This window comes from Callithrix jacchus, chromosome 6, assembly GCF_049354715.1.
Source record: "Callithrix jacchus isolate 240 chromosome 6, calJac240_pri, whole genome shotgun sequence".
Classification (NCBI taxonomy): Eukaryota; Metazoa; Chordata; class Mammalia; order Primates; family Cebidae; genus Callithrix; species Callithrix jacchus.
In genome coordinates, this window is record NC_133507.1 from 41,352,956 (window position 1) to 41,365,287 (window position 12,332).

General features: G+C 37.4%; 1 protein-coding gene and 1 pseudogene across 13 annotated transcripts in view; both read left to right on the forward strand.

Moving 5' to 3' along the window:
* The window catches only part of TFPI (tissue factor pathway inhibitor), an 88,232-nt gene that overhangs the window by 22,879 nt on the left and 53,021 nt on the right, over nt 1-12,332 (forward strand). The gene's annotated exons all lie outside the window — the stretch shown is intronic.
* On the forward strand, nt 4,577-6,828 carry LOC144576621 (THO complex subunit 1 pseudogene; annotated as a pseudogene). The gene has a single exon (XR_013518846.1). The product of XR_013518846.1 is annotated as a THO complex subunit 1 pseudogene (transcript).

Consider the following 12,332-nt stretch of genomic DNA (forward strand, 5'->3'; position numbering starts at 1 on the left):
TTTTTCAGCTCCTTTAATTCATTCATATTCCTCTCTAAGGTATCCATTCTTGTTATCATTTCCTGGAATCTTTTTTCAAATCTTTCTTCAAGGTTCTTAGTTTCTTTGCATTGATTTAATACATGATCTTTTAGCTCACAAAAGTTTCTCATTATCCATCTTCTGAAGTCTAATTCCGTCATTTCATCACAGTCATTCTCCGTCCAGCTTTGCTCCCTTGCTGGTGAGGAGTTTTGGTCCTTTCTAGGAGGCGAGGTGTTCTGGTTTCGGGTGTTTTCCTCCTTTTTGCGCTGGTTTCTTCCCATCTTTGTGGATTTGTTCACTGGTCGTCTGTGTAGTTGCTGACTTTTCGTTTGGGTCTCTGAGTGGACACCCAGAATGTTGTTGATGAAGTATTTCTGTTGCTTGGTTTTCCTTCTACCAGTCTAGCCCCTTCGCTGTACAACTGCTGAGGTCCGCTCCAGACCCTGCTTGTCTGGGTTGCACCTCTAGTAGGTGTGGCACAGCGAGGGATGCTACCAGTTTCTTTTTCTGCTCTCTTTGTCCCAGGATGATGCCTGCCTAATGTCAGTCTTTTGGATATAGATGGGTCAGGGAGCTGCTTGAGGAGACAGTTTGTACTTTATAGGGGTTTAATTGCTGAGCTGTGCACTCTGTTGTTCATTCAGGGCTGTTAGGCTGCTATGTTTTATTCTGCTGCAACAGAGCTCATTAAAAAAACCTTTTTTTTTTTTTCTCAATTGCTCTGTGTTGAGGGGTTTGGGCTTTATTTTTGGATGTCCGATCAGGTGTCCTGCCCAGCTAGAAGGCAGACTAGCCACTGTTTGGCTGCCGAGGCTCCGCCCTGCTGTTGTTTGATTCGCGCTGTTCCTGCCTGCTCTGCTGTGGTCTCCGCCACGACCTGCGGCGGAGTCTCTTCATTGTAGCGTGTTGCCTCAGCAATGGCAGGCTGCATCAGCAGTGGGCATGTATCTCAGTAGGGACGGGTTGCCTCGGCAACGGCTGGCTGCGTCAGCAGTGGGCGTGTATCTCAGTTGGGGCGGGTTGCCTCGGCAATGGCTGGCTGCGTCAGTAGTGGGCGTGTATCTCAGTTGGGGCGGGTTGCCTCGGTAGTGGTGGACGCCCCTCCCACACAGAGCGTCTCGGACCGTCTGCTCGGGATAGTTCGAAATTGCGGTTTTGTTCGTCCCACTGGGTATCCCAATCCCTGCAATCCCCTGGGCTGGCCTACTGTCCAAGTCTCGTTCAGTCTCAAGTAGAGCCCTCTCAAGTCTCAGGTTGCTGGTTCAACAGGGCACCCGGACAAGCGTGCCCTGTGGGGATTGCTGGGTAGGGCCGGCCGCCGCCGCCCCGGCTGCCGGCTTCGCCAGGCAGACCTACTGCCTGGCGTCCCATGTCTTTTTTATACTTGGGAGTTTCCCCGTTCTGTGGGCAACAAAGATCAGTCTGGAAATGCCGCTCTGACTCACCGTTTGTGGATTCAACGAGAAGAGCTCCAATCCTGGGTTGTTCTCACAGCGCCATCTTGAGTCCTCCCCCCCGTGCTCTGTCTCTTTTGTCTTTTGTTCTATTTTCTTTTTTTTAATTATTTTTTAATTTTTGAGGTGGAGTTTCGCTCTTGTCACTTAGCTTGGAGTGCAATGGTGCAATCTTAGCTTGCTGCAACCTCTACCTGCCGGGTTCACAAGTGATTCTTCTACCTCAGCCTCCAGAGTAGCTGGGAATACAGACGCCCTCTACCACACAGCCAATTTTTGTATATCGGTAACATTTTCTTAAGGCAAGTGTGAGATACAAATGAGAAAAACAAAATAATAATAAGGATTCAACAATGAAAACTATTTGCATTAAAGATTAATAGAATTAAAAGGACAAATTGTAATTCAGCCTCCCTATGGTAATAAAATGGCACCTACAGAGCAAATCTAAATGGACGTAATCTATATGTAACGATTAATTCCGGATCATTTGAATTGACTATGTTTGAAAGGAGACTCACGTGAAACGGTTTGCTCTTTTAAACTCTTTAGCCAAGATTTTTTTAAAACTGGGGTATAAATGCTTTGTATTTCCTTTCATGTTTGAAAGGAAAAGAAATATAATACTTAAAAGATTTTCAAGTTTCTCTTTTTTTATTGTAATTTAGCTTTTGGGGTACATGTGCAGATCATGCAGGATTGTTGCGTAGGTACATACCTGGCAAGGTGGTTTGCTGCCTTCATTCCCCCCATCACCTATATCTCATATTTCTCTCCTCATTATTCCTCCCCACCCTTCCCATCCCCACCATCCCTCCCCTAGCTCCCACAACTGACCAAAGTGTGTGATGCTCCCCTCCCTGTGTCCATGTGTTCTCACTGTTCAACACCCGCCTATGAGTGATAACATACAGTGTTTGGTTTTCTGTTCTTGTGTCAGTTTACTGAGAATGATCATTTCCAGATTGATCCGTGTCCCTATGAATGACACAAACTCATAATTTTTGTGGCCACGTAGTATTCCATGGTGTATATGTGCCACATTTTCTTTATCCAGTCTATCGATGATGGAAATCTGGGTTGGTTCCAGGTCTTTGCTATTGTAAACAGTGCAGCAATGAACATATGTGTGCATGTGTCTTTATAATAGACCAGTTTATAATTCTTTGGGTATATACCCAGTAATGGGATTGCTGGGCCAAATGGTATTTCTATTTCTAGGTCTTTGAGGAATCACCACACTGTATTCCACAATGGTGGAACTAATTTACACTCCCACCAACAGTGTAAACGTGTTCTTTTTTCTCCACATCCTCTCCAGCATCTGTTGTCTCCAGATTTTTTTAATGATCCACACTCTAACTGGCATGAGATGGTATCTCAATGTGGTTTTGATTTGCATCTCTCTGATGACCAGTGACGATGAGCATTTTTTCATATGCTTGTTGGCCTCATCGATGTCTTTTTTTGTAAAGTGTCTGTTCATATCCTTTGCCCACTTTTGAATGGGTTTGTTTGTTTGTTTCTTGTAAATCTGTTTTAGTTCTTTGTAGATTCTGGATATTAGCCCTCTGTCAGATGGGTAGATTGCAAAAATTATTTCCCATTCTGTTGGTTGCTGGTTCACTCTAATGATTGTTTTCTTTTGCTGTACAGAAGCTCTGGAGTTTAATCAGATCCAATTTGTCTATTTTGGCTTTTGTTGTCATTGCTTTTGGTGTTTTAGTCATGAAGTCTTTGCCTACTCCTATGTCCTGAATGCTTTTGCCCAGGTTTTCTTCTAGGGTTTTTATGCTGTTAGGTCTTATGTTTAGATCTTTAATCCATCTGGAGTTAATTTTAGTGTAAGGTGTCAGGAAGGGGTCCAGTTTCTGCTTTCTGCTCATGGCTAGCCAGTTTTCCCAACACCATTTATTAAACAAGGAATTCTTTCCCCATTGCTTTTTTTTGTAAGGCTCATCAAAGATCAGATGGTTGTAGATGTGTGGTGTTGCTTCTGAGGCCTCTGTTCTGTTCCATTGGTCTTTGTCTCTGTTTTGGTACCAGTACTATGCTGTTTTAATTACTGTGGCCTTATAATATAGTTTGAAGTCAGGCAGTGTGATGCCTCCAGCTTGTTCTTTTGCTTAGAATTGTTTTGGCTGCGGGCTCTCTTTTGGTTCCATATGAAGTTTAAAGTGGTTTTTTTTTTTCCAGTTCTGTGAAGAAGGTCATTGGTAGCTTGAAGGGGATAGCATTGAATCTATAAATTACGTTGGGCAGTATGGCCATTTTCACGATGTTGATTCTTCCCAACCGTGAGCATTTTGGAGATGTTTTTCCATCTATTTGTGTCCTCTCTTATTTCATTGAGCAGTGGTTTGTAGTTCTCCTTGAAGAGGTCCTTTACATCCTTTGTTAGTTGAATTCCTAGGTATTTTATTCTCTATGTAGACAAACCAGTAAATCTGGGAGAAATTAATAAATTCAAGTTTCTCTTTAGACATTCCCTTGTTTGGGCTGTTCTAATCTACTCATTCCGGCTTTGACTGTTGGGTGAACTTCTATGCCCTATTCCCAGATGTGATATGGAAATCTCCAGGTTTCTAAACTTTGAATTATTCCCTTCTCTAATGAGGTTAATTAGGGTTTGGGTTGAAACCCAGATTCCTTTATATATGTGAATAGAGTGATGTAGAAGTATTTTATGATAATAAATATAAATGAAATTTAGAATTTAATCTAGAAATAGAAAACATTCAGGCAACTCACTGAATCAAAAATTACAATTATGATCAAACTTATATTGGTAAATGAGTTCTACATGTAGAATTAGCAAACCAGAGAAACCAGGTTTTATCCTGTAGTTTGCTTTGTGATAGTTCCAACCATCTTCTTCAAGTTGAATTAAGGTAATATTTAAAAATATATACAGAGAGAGAAACTTAAGTAAATTATGTATTCATTATATTTTCCTGGGTTGGGCTTCGGCCTCTATTTCATCTACTGTGTTTATTTTCAGGCTGCTCTGGGATAACATAGTAGAAGTTCTAGTTCTACCTTTGTCACTTACTAGCCATCTACACATATGATGCTGAAAATATATTATGTAGCACTAAGATAAATTCAATGTACCTGCATAGTACTATTCAAAATACTTGGACAGTATTATTGTCAATATGTAGCCTAACAGATAAGAAACCACTTTGAAAATAGTAAATCAGTCTCTGATGCCGCCACTCTTCAGTTTGCCTGAAGCACAGACGTGGTTTACAAAGTCTACCACAGAGGACTTGAACATCAAAAACATCAAGCCATTGTTATGTACCTTCAGCCAGGTACCTGGCAGTGAAAATGAAAAAAACAAATGGACCCTTGATCAAGCTTTCAGAGATGTTCTAGAAAAAGAAACTATAAATCATTCATCATATGAAAACATTTTAGCTATTATTTCTCTTGCCACTAGGGGAGTAACTGAAGCTTAATGGTGAAGAAAACAGACTGTAGAGCCAGACTGCCTGGGTATTTGTACCACATCTATATCTTTTGTATTGTTGGGAGATGTTTTGGATTGTCTTCCTTTGGATCAGTGTGATACAGTATTTACTTTTGTGGAAAAAAAATGTTGCTACTTGGAAATAAAATACATTCTATTCTGCTGGGAAAAATTACTTACTACATACGTGCAATGATCTCCTAAGAAGATTATCTAAATCCCAGAATACAGTCTTCTGTGGACCAATTCAGCTCTTTTTGGCTAGTACTTTCCCTTTCTCAGGTACTTTCCCTCTCTACCTGAGAAATCAGGTCTTAACTTGCAGAGTCAATTTAATCTGGAAAATGTCACTGTTTTCAATACCAATGAGGAGGAAAGTACCCTGGGTCAGAAGCACACTGAAGATAGAGAAGAAATGGATGCAGAAGAACGTGAAATGGGAAATAAGGAAGCTCCAACAACATGCTCTATTCCAGTTGATTACAACCTGTATCGAAAATTCGGGTCACTTTGGGATTACTTCAGGAACTCTGTGCAATGCTATGAGAAGATTTCATGGAAAACTTTTCTCAATTATTCTGAAGAAGTTTTAGTTGTTTTTAAGAGTTACAAATTGGATGATACTCAGTCCTCAAGAAAAAAGATGGAAGAGTTGAAAACAGGAGGAGAGCATGTATATTTTGCAAAATTTTTAACAAGTGAAAAGCTGATGGATTTACAACTGAGTGACAGTAAGTTTCGCTGACACAACCTGTTGCAGTATCTCATTTCATTCCAATATCTCAAGGGGCAGGTCAAATTCTAAAGTTCAAACTATGTTTTAACAGATGAATAATCACTTTGGATTGAAGATACTACAAAATCAGTTTATCAACTACTATCTGAAAACCCCCCGATGGAGAGATTTTCAAAGATGGTAGATCATATAATAAACACTGAAGAAAGCTGGAATTCATGGAAAAATGAAGGTTGCCCAAGTTTTGTGAAAGAAAGAAAATCAGATACAATGAGAATAATTCGAAAGAGAAGAACACTTGAGGACTTCCTAGGGAAGGGACCCAGCAAAAAAATTCTGATGGGAAATGAGGAGTTAATAAGGCTTTGGAATCTTTGTCTTGATAATATGGAAGCCTGTAAATCAGAGTCAAGGGAATATATGCCCACTTTGGAGGAATTCTTTGAAGAAGCCATTGAACAGGCAGACCCTGAAAATATGGTTGAAAATGAATATAAGGCTGTGAACAATTCAAGTTATGGTTGGAGAGCCCTGAGACTATTAGCACAGAGAAGTCCTCACTTCTTCCAACCAACGAGCAGTTTAAAAGTTTACCAGAATACCTTGAAAATATGGTAATAACGCTAGCCAAGGAATTACCACCTCCTTCTGAAGAAATAAAAACTGGTGAGGATGAAGATGAGGAAGATAATGATGTTTTACTGAAGGAAAATGAAAGTCCTGGTGTTTGGGGAGACAACCCTGCAACAGAGAACAAATAGAGGTATTTGCCAACAAGCTGAGTGAACACTGGAAGATTCTGGCTCTCTACTTGGAAATGAAAGACTCAGAAATTAGGCAGATTGAGTGTGACAGTGAAGACATAAAGATGAGAGCTAAACAGCTCCTGGTTGCCTGGCAAAATCAAGAGGGGGTTCATGCGACGCCTGAGAATCTGATTAATGCACTGAATAAGTCTGGATTAAGTGACCTTTCAGAAAGTCTAACTAATGACAATGAGACAAATAGTTAGATTCTTTTTTTCTTTTTATTGAAACTGTGATAAGATTTTGTTACCAAGCAGCATTTGATAAGAGGTCCACTGCTTTTAGTAAACAATAAATATTTGTATAACAAAAAAAAACAAGAAAAAGAAAATAGTAAATTATTATAAAAATGTTTTATAATGAAACATCTTTGCACTTCTAATATTATTGCTTTAAATAAATATGATATATATTCACTATATAGCCAAAGTTACACAATTTTACCTTTTTAATTTTAAGTCATATATAAATAAGCTTAATGTCAAAATAATCTTTAGAGTGATGACTCTATATCCCAAAAATGTGGGACCCAACAGGGACAATAATAAAGAGATAAAGAAGGCTCTGTGCCGACTTGTCAGAATGTGGTATGTGGCAAATGTTCAGTTACACAGCTTTAGACCTCCCTTGGGAAACTGCCCAAACATTTGCATTCCCACAGTGTATTTATTCAGGAAATACTCTTTTCCTGAGAAAAATCTGGCTCTCAAACCTCTCCCTGAGACTATGCAAGTTCTCCATTGGGAAAATAGAGTTGGAAATCTAGTAAAGAATGTTTATTAACAAAAGTCTACTTGCAAATCCTAGTTATTGTCAATATTTTGTTGATTTACAACTGAGAATACTACTTACCAAAAGTAAACTTGAAAAACAGAAAATAGAAAACTATCAGAATTCCTGTAGTTTCTTGTCCTCCTCTCCTCCACCATAATTTTATTCTAATGTTTTCTTTCTTTATTCATATTCTTTGGTATTAGTGTGCTGTAAACTCACTCAAAATGAAAAACAGTCAAAATAAAACAAAATGAAAGCACATCAGTTAAAGATTAAAAAAAAAAAAAAAAAAAAAAACAGGCTGCCAGGTTTTAGTGGACAGAAGGGTAGGCCCACTGGAGATGAGCCAAATTCAGTGGATGGAAGTAATCAACAAGAGGACAACGACATCAGCCACCACTGAGCACAAAATTAGAAAGATTCTTCAAGTTATTTTTTTTTCTTCTTTTCTGGTTGTCAGGTTTTGTCTCTCCTGTCTACCACTGGTACACCATAAATAAGCAGCTAAAATGAAATTTCTTTCCTTTAGACACAGCAAAGTACTCACTGAGCTTAGAGATTAATAGTAAATCTTTAAGAAACAAAAAAAAATCAACAATATGTAATAAAGAGAGAAAAATCTGAACTAGAAACTTTAAATTATGTAAGTACCATGCTTTTAGTATACATGTAAGCACCATATATTTTTTCAAGATTCATTTAAAGATGATAAAATAATGTGCATACCACAAAACGAATGATAAAATAGATCAGTAACTGCCAACTAGTTGTATCATACCTTTCTCAAATGTTGAACTAGAAATTTAATGTTATAATTTAATCCTATTACTCTTTTTAATTCTATGTGAGCCTCTTGCTCTTTTTTTTCTTTTTTTTCCATCACATACATCTCATTCTTGTCAATATCCCTTGCCGTCCCCTTTGAGGTTTTTTTCTTCAAACCACCAAAGCCAGATTGCCAAAATATTTTAGCTCTGATGGATCAGAATCTGTAGAACATGCCTTTTACATTGATGCCTGCACTGCTTCACCTTATGCTTAACCAAATTCAAACAAAAATATCTCTCAGTTTGACCTTTAAACTCTTTCCAAATCACTGCTATTTTTCAATTATATTTTTAGACCTTCAAGAAGTCTGAGATGACATTCTTAACACAGAATAAGCTCTATAAATACTGAGCTTCTATTTCTACAGTGTACCCAAGAGGTTTTCAGAAATTACTTATAAAAATCATAATAGCTAACATTATCAAGCTACTCTCCATTCTAATTCTTTTCTATTTAATCCATTATAATACCATGTGGTAGGTTCTAGTAAAGTACCCATTTTATAGATAAGTAAATAGAGATAAAAGCAAATACAGTGTCCATTTTATATAATTAGTAAGTTACAGAACTGGTGTTTGTATGGTCTGTTTTAATTGGTTAGGGCTGCCGTAACAAAGTGCTAAACTGAAAAGTTTGTTATTTCCTCATGGTCCTGAAGGCTAGAAGTTTGAGATCAAGGTGATCAGTAAGATTGATTTCTTCTGAGCCTTTGTTCTTGATTTAAAGATGTTCAGTCTTTCCTCTATGTGTGACTGTGTCCTAATCTCCTGTTTTTATAAGGATACCAGACATATTGGATTAGAGCTCAGCCCCAATGACATTTATTCTTTTTTTTTCTTTTTCTTTTTTTTTTTTTTTTTTTTTTTTGAGACGGAGTTTCGCTCTTGTTACCCAGGCTGTAGGGCAATGGCGTGATCTCGGCTCACTGCAACCTTTGCCTCCTGGGTTCAGGCAATTCTCCTGCCTCAGCCTCCTGAGTAGCTGGGATTACAGGCACACGCCACCATGCCCAGCTAACTTTTTTGTATTTTTAATAGAGACGGGGTTTCGCCATGTTGACCAGGATGGTCTCGATCTCTTGACCTCGTGATCCACCCACCTCGGCCTCCCAAAGTGCTGGGATTACAGGCTTGAGCCACCGCGCCCTGCCCTATTCTTTTTTATTATTATACTTTAAGTTCTGGGGTGCATATGCAGAATGTGCAGGTTTGTTGCATAGGTGCTATCACGTGCTATCGTGGTATGCTGCTTCCATTTCCTCCCTGGCCGTTATCTTCAATAGGTATTTCTCCTAATGTTATCCCTTCCCAATCCCCCCACCTCATGCCAACCCTCATCTATCCCCTCATCTATTCTTAGTAACCTCTTTAGAGGTCTTGTTTGGAAATACAGTTGCATTCTGAGGCACTGGGAGATAAAACTTTAACATATAAATTGGAAAGCGGACACAATTCAGCCCCTAAAACAATCTTACTACTAATCCCCTCTTCTTAACCACTAAACAAACTTTGAAAAGAAAGGAAAAGCTAGAGAAAGAGGGAGGGAAAGAGGGGGAAAGGAGAAAAAGGACGAAGGGAGGAAGGGCAAAAGAAAGGAGCTACTTGGGATGGCAGCATAGAGCATTACATGGATTGATTTAATGGTTTTAGTTTCCGTAAGGGAGATAGCCATCTCTTCTACAGTAATGCACCTGCCAGGCAAACCAGAATAATCATGAAGGCAACTAGAGGCAGAATGCTTTCCTGAAGATGCTGGCGACAAAATAACTAATTCTTGGTAAGGTAGCTTTGTGTGGTGAAGTGTACATGAAATCTCGAGTCACTGAGATTTAAGTGCAAATATTACACTGTTTTATTCTATTTAGAAAAGTTATATTCCCTTTGTGAACCTCAGTTTTCTTGAGATGTATTTCTTACTTCTTATAGGCTAGGATTATTGGGGAGATTATAGTTCATACGAAGTTCATAGAAGAGTTCACAAAAAGTGAAAATCTCAGTTCTTCCTTTTTTCTTTCCTTTCTTGGGTCCTCTCTTAGTAGATTCAATATAGACCATTTACCTGTCTTCCAAATATTCCTTCATTAACATTAATATTATAAAGAGTAAAATAGCAAATTATGCATTTCTTCTACCTAATTACCTCTTTTCTAAGCACATATTTTTTTTGCTATCTTTCCCACAGACTCACGTTTCTCTTTTGCTTGAATTTCAGCAATCATTATTATCTGTCTTCATTGACTTGAAAAATATCTATCATTTCAGCAAAATTTTTAAAACGTTAAATCTATGTCATTTGTGTTTCATTTTTTATTAAACATTCATTAAACAATTTGAAGTATTTCATACCTTTAAAAAATGAAAGAAGCAATACAAGACACAATTTTTAAAATATTTATGGCCCCATTTCAAGTACTTGTTTCTGATCTCTTTATTTTTGGTGGAATTTGTATAAATAAAACACGATGCATATATCCAAAGATCTATACTGTACCCTAATTTTAACTCACAAAACTTATTCTAATTTATTAATTATTTATCAAGTATTACTGGTATCAGTCATTGTTTGGGGTATTGAACATAGACTTGTGAATCCTACGTAAAGTGCCTGTGCTGAGAAAGAAGACATCTGAGTGATAGAAACAGCACACATGGAAGCCATAAATATATAAATGGTGACGAGCGCTATTCAAAAAATAAAGCAAGACATTACTGGTATGAATGGAAAATGGTGCAGCTGCTTTGGAAATAGTCTGGAAGTACCTCAAATGGTTAAACGGAATTGTCATGTAATTCAAGAATTTTACCCTAGTTATATACCCAAGAGAAATGAAAAAATATGTTCACACCAAAACTCGTCTACAAATGTTCATAGCAGAATTGTTCATAATAAGCAAAAAGTAGAAACAGCACAAATTTTTATTAACTGATGGGTGAATACATTTTAATATATTTATGCTATAAAATATTTTCAGCAATAAAAAGAAACAAAGCAATGATACACGCTACAGCATAAATGGACCCTGAAAACATGCTAATTGAAGAAGCAAGACAGAGTAGACCACGTATTATATTATCCCATTTAACTAAAATTTTCAGAATAGGCAATACATACAGATAGAAGCCAAACAATTGTTTTCTAGTGATGTAGAGGTGGGGAAATTTAGGGGAAGATGGTGATGCCTAAAGGGTGGAGAATTTCCTTGTGGAGGAATGAAATTGTTCTAAAATTGAATGTAATAATATTTGTACAAATCTGTGAATAAATTATTTTATAAATTAAATTTATCTAAACCAAAAATTAATGCTCATTAAAAGACACTTGTAAGAAAATAGATAAGCCAAGAACTGAAAAAAAATTACAATATATGTGTATTTGACAAGTAATTTATATCCATTACATATAAAGATTTTCTACAACTCAATAATGAAAAGATAAGTAGTATTTTAAAAAATTTAAAGGACAAGTAATATTTTTAAAAAGCAGATTATAGAGATAGAGAGGAACAAAGAAACTGATGGTAGTTTCTTAAATATGGTACTTGATGAACAACTTTTGGAAGAGAGAATATCTGACCGGAATACCCAACCAGAGGTCCTGAATAAGAAGGAAGTCTGCCATTTCAGTGTCTTGTAGAGCGGTGTTCCCAGCATAGGAGATAGCAGTTTAGAAGTACTAAACCAAGAATAACCTTGGTTTATTCAAGAATCAGCAGTATCAATGGAACCAAAGGATTAATAGGTAGAAGTCATAAGGCTGAGTGATTGCTGGAAAGGCTTACAGGAAATTAAGTTGGAAAAGTAGTTGCAAATGATGTATTAGAACTCTTCCCCTTGGTGACATGATCCTGTCTCATAATGATGAGGATGATAATAACACAGTCAAACATTTACCAGCTCCTGCTTCATGTGTCTACCTGCACTTATACAGTTAGAAACGTTATAACATCAGATGCAATCAGTGTAGGACTGAATTTAGCCATAATAAACACACCAATCAACACTTATTTTAATTTATCTAGTTGTATGACGAGCACAACTCATTCAGGATATCCTTGAATTCTCTGTCTCACATCCTTTATCTACTCAATTACTCAATTTTACCAATACTTTAAAAGTCTCTCATATCTGCTTTTCTCCATAGTTCCACTGATAGCACTCTGTTCTTAATTTCAATCTAATCCTCTGCAATATTCTAGCTGTTAATTTTACTTATAACATTGTCTTCTCAATATCTCT